The following is a 13277-nucleotide window of genomic DNA, read 5'->3' on the forward strand; positions in this document are numbered from 1 at the left end:
AGAGAAGAAGTCCTCTCAGGTTCCCAGACTGAGAATGAAACTTCCTCTCAACAGGATTATAATAAGAAGAGCATAAAAACAGGTGGCGGAGTGCGTTCTCATGCAGAGATTTGGTGGTTGTTTGTCAGACCCTCCCAGCCTGTCTTGCCTGCCTGTAGGTCACGGTTGGATGACTTCAATGACACATCTGTCTCTCTGAAAGGCTGGCCCTTCAGTCCAAAGAGCCAGCTCTGGTTACCTGAGGGGCCTCCCCCTCTACTCTAAGCCCATATCAAAGAAAAGAAGGGAGGGGGAGGGCACATTTCAGATGTCCTGGGGGAAGAGAAAGGCGAGCTGCTGAGAGACTGTTTTTCTTCTCTTTACTTTGGATACATCTCAATAGCCAGAGGAAGTGTTCTTTCCATGAATCCATTTCTTTTGCTTTTGTCACGTGCAAAAGATGTAGCACTGAGAATAAGAAAGAAGAACACGAGAAGTGCCGACCTTGCTCCGTGGAGCTCCAGCCGGCAAACCAATATGACTTAATAAATTACTTTTCTGAAGACTCTAATGGTTTTCAATGACCAGGTGTCGACAGTCCTCTTTCAATCTGAAGTCAAAACCCCAATAAAAGGGAGAAAACAAGGACGATGCACAGCAGAGGAAACATATATGTGCACAGTGGCAGCTTTGATGGGTGCTTTATTTCCAGTTGGTATACGTGAGCACTTTTTAAAATAGTAGTTTCTATAACAGTAGTCGTGGTTTCAAGGCTTTTTCAGCCTATGTTTTGTTTGTTTGTTTTTTGTTTATTATTAATCTTGATTTATTTTTCAGTTCAATACAATTTTTAAAATCACAACAAGGCATTTTATATTCTACAATATTATAGACAAAACCCCATGAAAACAATCAGACAGCTCCCTATGAGCAAGCACTTGGCAACAGTGGGAAGAAGAAACTCCCTTTTAACAGGAAGAAACCTCCAGCAGAGCCACGCTCAGGCACGGGTGGCCAACTGCTGCGACCAATTGGGGGTGAGAGGAGGGAGATGGGACAAAAGACTGTGGAAGAGAGCCAGAGATGAATAATAACTAATAATTAAATACAGAGAGGTGTATGTAGAGACGGAGTCTGTCTCCTGAATCCAAACTGGAAGCTGATTCCACAGAGGAGGGGCCTGAAAGCTGAAGGCTCTCCCTCCCATTCTACTTTTAAATACTCACAGTATTTATTTTGTTTTTTAGAGACCTACATCACCCAAAGCAGTCATACTTATCGGCAAAAGGGGTGAATGTCATGGGCAAAAATTGCATTGGTCTAGCAGTAAAGTGGTCCTATATGCTACAAAGTATTACTGTAGTTTTTACCTGTTGTTATGGCATGACTTTCACTGAAATACAACTACAGAGTCTTTTTTAGTGGCCCGAGATATAAACTATCGTAAAGCAAAGTACCACTACTTGGAACCCAGTGATACCTTTTCTGTGCTTTATGTTCTGTTGCAAACTCAGCTTGTTAATCAGGGAAAACATTACACCTATTAAACACGACCATGTATGTGCTCACATCACTGTGTGAGCAAGCGATGCTGGCACTGCTCTGAGTACAACTTCACAGACCAATACCAAGTACTTTGTGTGTACTATTGTAACTACTGTGTATTGTAAAACACAAACATAACACAAAATTCTCTACGCTTTTTTTCATTTGTTCCTGCCGTAGGACTTGCATTGCTCGTACACCTTGCAGAAAGTTTCACGTTATTCATCTGAAAGATATCAGGGATTTAAAAAACACAGGATTTGACTGCGGGTTTACTTTCCTAAATTTGAGACTACCATCGGATGAATGAGGAGCCAGCTGTGAGCTTATACTTTGAGGATGAAGAACATCCTGGAGGCAAAACAAACCTCATCCCTGCAGCCACAACAACCCTCAGCAGGTGGATCATTTAGTGTGAAAGCAAAACACTTTCCCCGGTTGCTCATTCTGTGTCATCTCTTCTGCTCACATCTCCTACATTGCTTTCCTCGTTCACATGCTCCCTCTCATTTCCTCTAATTCCTCATTAGACTTTTCTCTTTGCCTCTTTTCCCCTCTTCCCTTCTCCCTGCTGCTCCATGAGTCTCAGATTGTCTGAGGAGGGTCATCGGGAGACGCTCAAATATCCAGATGCCTTCCATTAAACCAAGTGTTTCAGAAGAATTGGCTTTCAAATTGACCATGCAAGACGGGGGCTGAGTCAAATGTTGTTGGGTGCTTTTTTAACATCGGCACCAGAACAACAGTTGGTGTGGGTTTAATAGCCCATTTGGTCCCCAGTTGCACCTCAGCTCTCAGTCCTGTGAGGGTTCTTGACATGATGGAGAGGCGGGTAACAAAGACTAAAGCCGTGAGTACATACCAAGACACCAAGACACCTGAATGCACTAACTGCAGTTAACAGGAGGTTAAATAATCCCCAAGACATGGCAGTTGTTGATGAAAGTCTGTCTGCTGTGTGCCAGGATTTCCACTGCTTTGGAAAATAACAGAAACTTCAGAAAATAAACATTTTTCACAATACAGACCTAAAAGTCTGGAAATTGCTATGTAGGAGTTTACAGATGACCTCATTTGCATCGTAAAAGTGACGAGCGATGTCCTACAACAATTCGCGGCGTGGCCTTGCACGGATTTATTTTCCTCTTTCCTGTCGCCGTGCCGAAACGGGACCACTTTTCTGTCAGGATGGAGGCATCCTGCAAACAGCAGTGTAATGTCGTGGAACAAACTCCTTCTAGGCTCAGAGCTGCAACCCATTTTGTCTGCTCAATCTACCAGTCAAAGACTGACAACGAGATTTATGAGTGAAATAAAGGCAGCCATCAGCTCCAAGTAAACAAAGGAAGTCAAAGGAAGGGGAATATATCTTTTTATTTCATTATTTTATTTTTATTTTTTTTACGGGACGAAGAACGGCACAGAAAAGCAGCCGGTGAGGACTGAAAATGTTTGCATGTAGATGGATGTAGAAGGCTTTCCAAGAAAAAGAACGGTCTTTGACGAGGCAGTGAGTAATGCTGCAAAAAGCAGAAAAGGAACAGTTGGAAATAAAATGTGAAGTGTAATTGGGGACTATTTAATAGCTCGCCATTTAGACTGACCGGATAACGTGTAAAAAGGAAAAAATCTAGGAACCAGCTCATAGATGTTTAATTTTTCACCAGATGTGAAAAGCTTGTTGGCTGTAAGACCAACGCAGCTAGGATGCACATATACACACGCATAACGTGTAGGCCTTCACGGAGGCCAAAGATGATCTCAGGGAAAAAGAGCAGTTGTTGGTGGAAAATAAGAAACTGTAGGATTGGGCCTTTAAAACCCCCAAGGTGGATCTGAAACAGGTGGCTCAGGTTTTTGCACTAAACTTCCAAAATCACACTGTCTTCTTCCTCTTCCTGCCCGGCCCGACGCTGGGATTTTTTTACTTTGTAATAATCTAAAACAGTGAGCTCTATCCTGTTTCAATTCCCCTATCCCCTCTAGTCATTATTCACCTAATTACCATCATCCAATTCACCAGATCCCATGCTCTTCCTAGTATGTAACTAGGCATCACACTACTGTACAGTGTTAGTGCTTGCTGACAGCACAGTTAGGACTGCAGGAAATACTTGAATACCTGCATTTTATTACTGCATTTGGAGCTCAACAGTTCTCTCGGGGCATTTAAAATCTAATTATACTGTAATGATTGAGCTGAAATGTTGGCTTGGTTTACATTTCCATGACCCATATCCTTTGTGTTATTGGTCAGCTGCCTGGGACTGACTGGAGCAGGGGATCAATGTGGATTACAGGATAGACTCAAATTGGGTGTAGCCACTTAAAGCTCAATGACAAGCATCAGACGCCACCCATGGAGAAATTTCAAACTCGCGCAAATGTTTACACAAGAGTCGGATTAACTTTCCAAAATGTGAAATACCTCATTGTGAACTTTAGCATCGTATTGTTGATGTACAACAAAGAAAATGGTTTAGGAAAGAGGAAGGGCTGAAAAAGCTGGAAAAGTCCCCCCGCTCACCGTTGAGGTTTTAGCATTCTGTAATGTAACATGTGCAAAGATACAAAAAAAGTAGTTTGTTATGTTTATACCAGAAAAAATGCCATGTGGAAAGGGTCTATGTGAATGTGGTATTCCAATTATGTTGAGTCCATGGGATCATCCAGATTGGTGTTGAGGCATATACTGACCTTATTAAGCAGGTCAAGTATTGGGCATGTTGTGAACTATCCCCATCAATACCAACAGTTTAAAGTTCAACGTTCATGAAGTTGTGGTAAAGGTGCTACTTTACTAATCTGAGGCCATGTCCACACTAATGCATTTTCGTTTGAAAACGCATCTTTTTCTCTCCGTTCTGGCCTTCCGTCCACACTGAGACGGCGTTTTTGGTCAAGGAAAACAAAGCTTTTTGAAAACGCTCTCCAAAGTGGATACATTTGAAATCGCATCGCAGTGTGGACAATGAAAACCGAGGCTTTCGAAAACAATGATGCATTTTAGTCATATGATGCAGTCATGTGACCAATTCAACTGAGAGGGCGGACGTTATTGTAGAGCAATTGTTTTGTTTGCTCTCTATTTTGACAGCCCTATTAAAGATTAATATCAGTTTGTACATGCTCCAGACAGCTCCGGATAAAACTCGGAACTTTTCCTTGAAATTTTGCCGTGACTTTTCAAAGAGCCGGAAAGTAAATAAACGGCAGATGGAGAGACGCAGCTCAATCGTCTTACTTTTCACGCATGCGCAGTATATCTAAATCATACGAATCATCAGAGCAGTGTTGTCCTTGGACCGTTTTCAGTGTGAATGAAAATGATTCAAAATAATAGTGTGGATGTGGAGCATTTTTCAGACAAAAACGCTGTTTTCCAATATATCCAGATTAGTGTAGACGTAGCCTCTGACTAGCTGTATGCTAAAGTCAAAATTCTCTTCGAGAAAGTTTTCACGGTGCAGTCAAAGTAATGCTGTCAGCTTTAATCGCTTTTAAACGCCATAACCGCATTAACGTGGCAAATCTCCGTTCGCGAGTTAACGCGAGATTGCCCCGTGCGTGGGGTTGCATGGCGTCAACACGTCAGCGTGGTTAGCTCATTAACACACTAGCGTTCAAAGGTAAAGTTCTTATGCATGTTTATCTGAAATGAAAAGAAACACAGAAAATGTTTTAGAAATGGGGAAAAAAGTCTTCTCTGATTGGTGATTCTTCAATTAAAATAAATAACCCTGATATGACCACAGTTCTCGGCCTAGACTTGGATCTTAGTCAGTGTGTGCAGAGGTGTCTGCACTGTATTACAGGAAGTGTAGGGTTCAGCCCTGTTGCAACTATTTCAAAATTCACTGCTTTAACGTTGACAGTCTTTTTTTTTTCTTTTTTTTAAAAAAATCTGCATCCTGTCTTGACCAATTAGTCCAATCACTAATTTAAAGTTGGGCACACTAGCTGGATTGATTCACTGAACTTAGCTGATATCCAAATCCATATTGGCAAAGACAGGAATGGATTAGACCTTCTTCAATTTAAGGAGACTATCAGCATAAAAGATGTAAGGAGCAAAACTGAAACTTGGCCAAACAATCATGGAAATGCGCACTAAGAGGGCCACTATTCGTTTTTGGCGTACATTGAGAGAAGTCTCCAGGGTTGGTCAAGAGGGATGTTAGGCGTACCTTGATGGCTGTCCAGACATGAGGGGAGGGGGCTTTAAAACACCCTCTGTGAACCCTGAAGATCCATTCTAAATCATATGGCAGTCTCATCAGAGCAGTGTTGTCCTTGGACCAAAGATTGAGATAGAGCGGTTAGCTCCTTAGCAGAGAAGTAATGGAGTACTCTGTAGTACAGTCTGATAGAAGGCTTGTTCTGGAGGACAGAAGAAAGCAGGGTCTCCAAAGCAAAAGCAAAACATACATGTGATAAATGTAGGTTTGAAGCTTTTAGCTACATTCACACGATCAAAGGAAAGTAAGCAGAACTGTAGCGAGTCATCCTGTAGCAGTCATCAGCCTCTTTAGCAGCTCTAATTATGCCATATATTCCTGTTTTTTAACTGGAGCTGGCTGCCCGGAGGATCAAACATTCACATTTTCCCGTTTCTTAGTGGTTGAGATGGTTTCGCTCACAGGAGAAATGGGTCAGGGATATTATTTGGATGCCATGCCCATTATTTGATGAAGTGCTTGAAGTTTCCCCTAGGTCCGAGTTAAGATTCTCTAATATGATTTCCCTGCTGGAAAATTACATCTTGAATAATTTGTAGCCACTCCACCACTCTGGCTATCACATCTGGAGCAGAAATTGATGGAGAACAGTGCGCGTGAGTGTGTGTGTGTGTGGGGGGCCAAGATCCATCTTAGTGACAGAAGCATGTATAGAGATGACAAGGTAACTGATGTAATGTCAGAGCAGCAGGCTAAAAGGAGCCATAAAAATGGGGCATTCACTAGGCTGCAGATGATAATCAGACAAGATAATGCACAGCTTTCTTATAAAATCTTTATGAGTGTGAAGCTATGCTGGAGCTCACGGTGCACACCTTTCAGTCTGCCAATAAAATGCAAATTGTTTGTTTGAGCTCTTTAGTTTTACACTGTGACCAAAGCGTGATCCCAGTACTTTAATAAGGCACAGGCTTTAGCCTGCTAAGTTAGGGTAGGAGGGTAATTTGGGCAATACTTAGTCCAGAGATTAGACCAGTGGACTAGAAAGCCCTGTCTTGGGCCATTTATGTGGACAAAAAGTACTGGGCCTCCAAACACTGTACCCACAGGAGCTGCTTGGCTATTGAAACTAATGCCACAAAGCTCCTAGTGCACATTTTTGCCTGGGTTTTAGTTCAAAAAACTATTATGTTCACCCTAAAGTAAATTCTGATATCAAGATTGAAAACTGAGCCGGTGTTAGTGTGGACCATGTAATTTATTTTTAAAACCAGGAGTGGAGAAAAGAAGCTGTTTAATCAGCATAATGATCAAAGTTATCATTTAACCTGCTTGAATTTTCCCTGAGAATCCTACAAATGTGAATTTTTAAGGTGGTTATTCAGACATAACCTGACAGGAAGAGCAACAGATAAAAGCAACCAAAGATATATAAAAAAAATGGATGTACTGGTATTCAAAGAAATGGAGGCCAAGATGATGAGTATGAAAAATAAGAAAGCTAAATTTACCCTTTAGCTAATTTGTTAGCTTATCATTTCAGCTCCATGTGTCTTTGCTGCTCCGTGGCTGAGGTAATGACAGGAATTCTGAATAAATTTTGCAGGGGTGTAGTGTGGGGTCATGTTAACAATCCATTAAAATTTAGCTTAAATGGACCGAGGTCTTCAAGGTGAACTTAATGAGCTATGGCACGAAAATTGACAAAAATCCTTGGAACTTAGAAACTATGATTTTTACAAGTGTGGTTTATTTTGTTAACATAAAGAAAGTATCTTATAAAGATTTAAAATATGGTGTCGCACATGACCTCTGACCTTCAAGATCTATAGACTGATAATAAAGAGAGAAAGAGCTCTTTAAAAGTATGATTCTTGTTCCTATTGTTTGTATTGATAATATATATACATAAAGAAAATGATATGTGGGGATTTTAAATATCATGTAACTTTTGACCTCTGACCTCTTCTTTCTGGTCAAATGAGGTCAAACTTTTATTAAATGTCTTTTTTTTCCCTAAAACTCTTGTTCTTTAGCACTTTTCACTCTCCATATGTTTATACACCACTCTGCATTCAACCATTAGTTATCATTAATCCTTTACACAGTGTCACCTTCCTCTCATTCCCAACCGGTTACCACAGATGCTCGCCGCTCCCTAAGCTTGGTTCTGATGGAAGTTTCTTCCTGTTAAAAGGGAGTTTTTCCTTCCCACTGTCACCAAGTGTTTGCTCATAGGAGGTCATCTGAGCGTTGGGGTTTTCTCTATACTTTGGTAAGGTCTCTACCTTACAATATAAAGGCGCTATATAAATAAAATTGAATTGAGCTAAACTGAATTTGACCTCTAACCTCACTTTTACATTTCACATTTGTCTTTATGTCAAGTAGATCCTAAAATGTGTTATATCTTTCAAGAACGTATTGTAAGGAAACAGAATGAGCTGCCTAATTAGTTATAAATATACTGCAGTATAATACTATACAATGAGCCCAAGTTATTCATATGTAATGTTTATATAATCAAAGCAAACATCTGCCATGCTTCTCCTATCTGATTTTTACTGCACTAAAAAACTTACATTACAAACTACTTTTGACTACAAAGTACATTAAAAACAGAAAACAAAATGAACTTATACAAAATACAAAATTCAATTCAATTCAATTAAATTTTATTTATATAGCGCCAAATCACAACAAATGTCGCCTCAAGGCGCTTTATAGATACAGAGAAAAGCCCAACAATCATATGACCCCCTATGAGCAAGCACTTTGGTGACAGTGGGAAGGAAAAACTCCCTTTTAACAGGAAGAAACCTCCGGCAGAACCAGGCTCAGGGAGGGGCGGCCATCTGCTGCGACCGGTTGGGGTGAGAGAAGGAAGACAGGATAAAAGACATGCTGTGGAAGAGAGACAGAGGTTAATAACAGATATGATTCAATACAGAGAGGTCTATTAACACATAGTGAGTGAGAAAGGTGACTGGAAAGGAAAAACTCAATGCATCATGGGAATCCCCCGGCAGCCTACATCTATTGCAGCATAACTAAGGGAGGATTCAGGGTCACCTGGTCCAGCCCTAACTATATGCCTTAGCAAAAAGGAAAGTTTTAAGCCTAATCTTAAAAGTAGAGATAGTGTCTGTCTCCCGAATCCAAACTGGAAGCTGGTTCCACAGAAGAGGGGCCTGAAAACTGAAGGCTCTCCCTCCCATTCTACTTTTAAATACTCTAGGAACAACAAGTAGGCCTGCAGAGCGAGAGCGAAGTGCTGTAATAGGGTGATATGGTACTACAAGGTCATTAAGATAAGATGGGGCCTGATTATTTAAGACCTTGTATGTGAGGAGCAGGATTTTGAATTCAATTCTGGATTTAACAGGAAGCCAATGAAGGGAAGCCAAAACAGGAGAAATATGCTCTCTCTTTCTAGTCCCTGTCAGTACTCTTGCTGCAGCATTTTGGATTAGCTGAAGGCTTTTCAGTGAGTTTTTTGGACATCCTGATAATAATGAATTGCAGTAGTCCAGCCTGGAAGTAATAAATGCATGAACTAGTTTTTCAGCGTCACTCTGAGACAGGATATTTCTAATTTTAGAGATGTTGCGCAAATGGAAGAACGCAGTCTTACATATTTGTTTAATATGTGCGTTGAAGGACATATCCTGGTCAAAAATGACTCCAAGGTTCCTCACAGTGTTACTGGAGGCCAAGGTAATGCCATCCAGAGTAAGAATCTGGTTAGATACCATATTTCTAAGCTTTTCAGCGCCGAGTACAATGACCTCAGTTTTATCTGAGTTAGGAAGCAGAAAGTTAGTGGCCATCCAAGTCTTTATGTCTTTAAGACATTCCTGCAGTTTAACTAATTGGTGTGTGTTATCTGGCTTCATGGATAGATAGAGCTGGGTGTCATCTGCATAGCAGTGAAAATGTATGCTATGTCTTCTAATGATGCTGCCTAGGGGAAGCATGTATAATGTAAACAGAATTGGTCCTAGCACTGAACCCTGTGGAACTCCATAATTAACCTCAGTGTGTGAAGAGGACTCTCCATTTACATGCACAAATTGGAGTCTATTAGATAGATATGATACAAACCACTGCAGTGCAATACCTGTAATACCTACAGCATGTTCTAATCGCTCTAATAGGATATTATGGTCAACAGTATCAAATGCTGCACTAAGGTCAAGAAGGACAAGCACAGAGATGAGTCCACTGTCAGAGGCCATAAGAAGATCATTTGTAACCTTCACTAAAGCTGTTTCTGTGCTGTGATGAGCTCTGAAACCTGACTGAAACTCTTCAAATAAACCATTCCTCTGCAGATGATCTGTTAGCTGTTTGACAACTACTCTTTCAAGGATTTTTGATATGAAAGGAAGGTTGGAGATTGGCCTATAATTAGCTAAGACTGCTGGGTCTAGAGATGGCTTTTTGAGTAAAGGTTTAACTGCAGCCACCTTGAAGGCCTGTGGTACATAGCCGATTATTAGAGATAGGTTGATCATATATAAGATCGAAGAATTAATCAATGGCAGGACTTCTTTGAGCAGTTTTGTAGGAATGGGGTCTAAAAGACACGTTGATGGTTTGGAGGAAGTAATTATTGAAGTTAACTCAGAAAGATCGATTGGAGAAAAAGAGTCTAACTTAACATCAATGGAACTAAGAGTAGCTGTAGATAATATTACATCTGTGGGATGATTATTGGTAATTTTTTCTCTAATGATAAAAATTTTATCTGTGAAGAAGTTCATGAAGTCATCACTAGTTAACGTTAAAGGGATGGTTGGCTCAAAAGAGCTCTGACTTTTTGTCAGCCTGGCTACAGTGCTGAAGAGAAACCTGGGGTTGTTCTTATTTTCTTCAATCAGTGATGAGTAGTAAGCTGTTCTGGCTTTGCGGAGGGCTTTCTTATAAAGCAACAAACTATTTCTCCAGGCTAAGTGATGATCCTCTAAATTTGTGACACACCATTTCCTCTCCAGATTACGAGTCATCTGCTTTAGGGTACATGTTTGAGAATTATACCACGGGGTCAGGTACTTCTGATTAGAGACCTTAGTTTTCATTGGAGCTACAGTATCCAGAGTCGTACGTAGTGAGGAGGTGAAATTATTAACAAGATAATCGACCTCTGTTGGGGTAGCGTTCAGATAGCTGCTCTGCTCTGTGTTGGTACAGGGCATTGACGATGATAACAGTGGCTGGATTATATTCTTAAACTTAGTTACAGCGCTTTCAGAAAGACATCTACTTTGATAAAGTCCACTCTCCACTGCTGCGTAATCAATTATTGTAAATGTAAATGTTATCAAGAAATGATCAGACAGGAGAGGGTTTTCAGGAAACACTGTTAAATGTTCAGTTTCTATGCCATATGTTAAAACAAGATCTAGAGTGTGATTAAAATGGTGGGTGGGTTCTTTTACATTTTGAGAGAAACCAATTGAGTCTAACAACAGATTAAATGCCATGTTGAGGCTGTCATTTTTAGCATCAACATGGATGTTAAAATCACCCACAATAATTATTTTATCTGAGCTCAGAACTAAATTAGATATAAAGTCTGAGAAATCAGACAGAAACTCTGTGTAAGGCCCAGGTGGACGATAGATGATAACAAGTAAGACTGGTTTCTGAGTTTCACAGCTGGGGTGGACAATGCTAAGCATCAGGGTTTCAAATGAATTAAAAGTCTGTCTTGGTCTTTCATTAATTAATAGACTGGTGTGAAAAATTGCTGCCACACCGCCCCCTCGACCTGTGCTTCGAGATTTCTGGTAGTTAGAATGACTCGGGGGTGTTGATTCATTTAAACTAACATAATCATCCTGCTGCAACCAGGTTTCTGTAAGGCAGAGTAAATCAATTTGTTGATCAATTATTAAGTCATGTACTAACAGAGACTTGGAGGAGAGAGACCTAATATTTAATAATCCACATTTCACTGTTTTACTCTTTGGTTCAGATGTGGATACTGTATTGTTCTTTCTTTGTAAATGTTTAAGTTGTTTGTTGCTGGTTTTTAGTTTGTTTTTTGTCTTTTTGGAAGCAGACACAGTCTCTATGGAGATGGGTTTTTGGGGGGGTAGCAGGAGGAGAGAAGCTGCAGAGAGGCGTGTAAGACTGCAACTCTGCTTCCTGGTCCCAACTCTGGATAGTCATGTTTTGAGGGGTTTAATAAATTTGTCGATATTTCTAGAAATGAGAGCTGCTCCATCCAAAGTGGGATGGATGCCATCTCTCCTAACAAGACCAGGTTTCCTCCAGAAGGTTTGCCAATTATCTATGAAGCCCACATCGTTTCTGGGACACCACTCAGACAGCCAGCAATTTAAGGAGAACATGCGGCTAAACATGCCACTCCTGGTCTGATTGGGGAGGGGACCAGAGAAAACTACAGAGTCCGACATTGTTTTGGCAAAGTTGCACACCGATTCAATATTGATTTTAGTGACCTCCGATTGGCGTAACCAGGTGTCATTACTGCCGACGTGAATTATGATTTTATTGAATTTACGTTTACCCTTAGCCAGCAGTTTTAAATTTCCTTCAATGTCGCCTGCTCTGGCCCCTGGAAGACAATTGACTATGGTTGCCGGTGTCTCTAGCTTCACATGTCTGAGAACAGAATCACCAATTACCAGAGTTTGACCCCCAGCGGGTGTGTCACCGAGTGGGGAAAAACGGTTAGACACATGAACGGGTTGGTGGTGTACCTGGGGCTTCTGTTTAGGACTACGCTTCCTCCTCACCGTTACCCAGCCGTCTTTCCCCAGCTGCTTGGGATCTGCCAGGGAACAGCTAGCGGGGCCTACGCTATCTTCGGCTGCACCAGCTACAGGGGCCTGGCTAGCTAAGGGTGAGAGCAGGGTGCAAAGCCGAGTCTCCAGTTCAGTAATTCTGGCCTCCAGAGCTGCAAATATGCTACATTTGTTACAGATATCATTACTGCTAAAGGAGGCCGAGGAGTAACTAAACATCTGACACAATGAGCAAGAAAGTGCAGAAGGGACAGGTGAAGTAGCCATGGTGCTAACGGGTCGGCTACGAGCTAAGCTAGCGAAACAGTACAGAGACAGTGAGTGAATACTTTGGCTATAAATTAGGTAGTGAGTACACAGAAAGTGTGCTTCGGATGAAGCACGTGAAGATTATACTGTGAAAAAAGAATGTATTTAAAAGTTGTTAATTAAACTGCTAAGCAAATAAGCTACTCAGAAACACCACTGTGTTTGAGCAGGAACAGGAAGCGATACTATACCACAGAGCGAGCGAGCGAACACCAACTCTTCACTTAAAAGTAAATACTGCCCAGAGAGCGAGGTGCCTCGGTGGCACGGGAGCTTCTTGTTCATAATCGTGCTAGCATCTCATTAACCTGCCCTCTCTGGGTCCTATAATACCTGCTTAGAAATCAAAACAAACACAAACGAATCGACCACTGGATTTATGAAATGTGTGCACTAGAAAATTTTGCTCTTGCTATCGTGTGTTATTGAACTCGACTGTCCCCTTCCCACATTAAATTGTACATCCCATCCTGTGACAAATGCTGTTGTA

At 41.1% G+C, this 13277-nt stretch overlaps 1 protein-coding gene across 1 annotated transcript in view; it reads right to left on the reverse strand.

Moving 5' to 3' along the window:
- The window catches only part of LOC146511036 (uncharacterized), a 189776-nt gene extending 176782 nt beyond the window's left edge, over window positions 1-12994 (reverse strand). The window contains exon 1 of the mRNA XM_085172462.1: window positions 10686-12994. The gene's annotated coding sequence lies outside the window, so the exon portion shown is untranslated. The remainder of the gene's footprint in view (window positions 1-10685) is intronic.
- Between the last annotated feature and the right edge of the window lie 283 nt (window positions 12995-13277).

This window comes from Neolamprologus multifasciatus, chromosome 9 (assembly GCF_963576455.1).
Source record: "Neolamprologus multifasciatus chromosome 9, fNeoMul1.2, whole genome shotgun sequence".
In the NCBI taxonomy this organism is placed as follows: Eukaryota; Metazoa; Chordata; class Actinopteri; order Cichliformes; family Cichlidae; genus Neolamprologus; species Neolamprologus multifasciatus.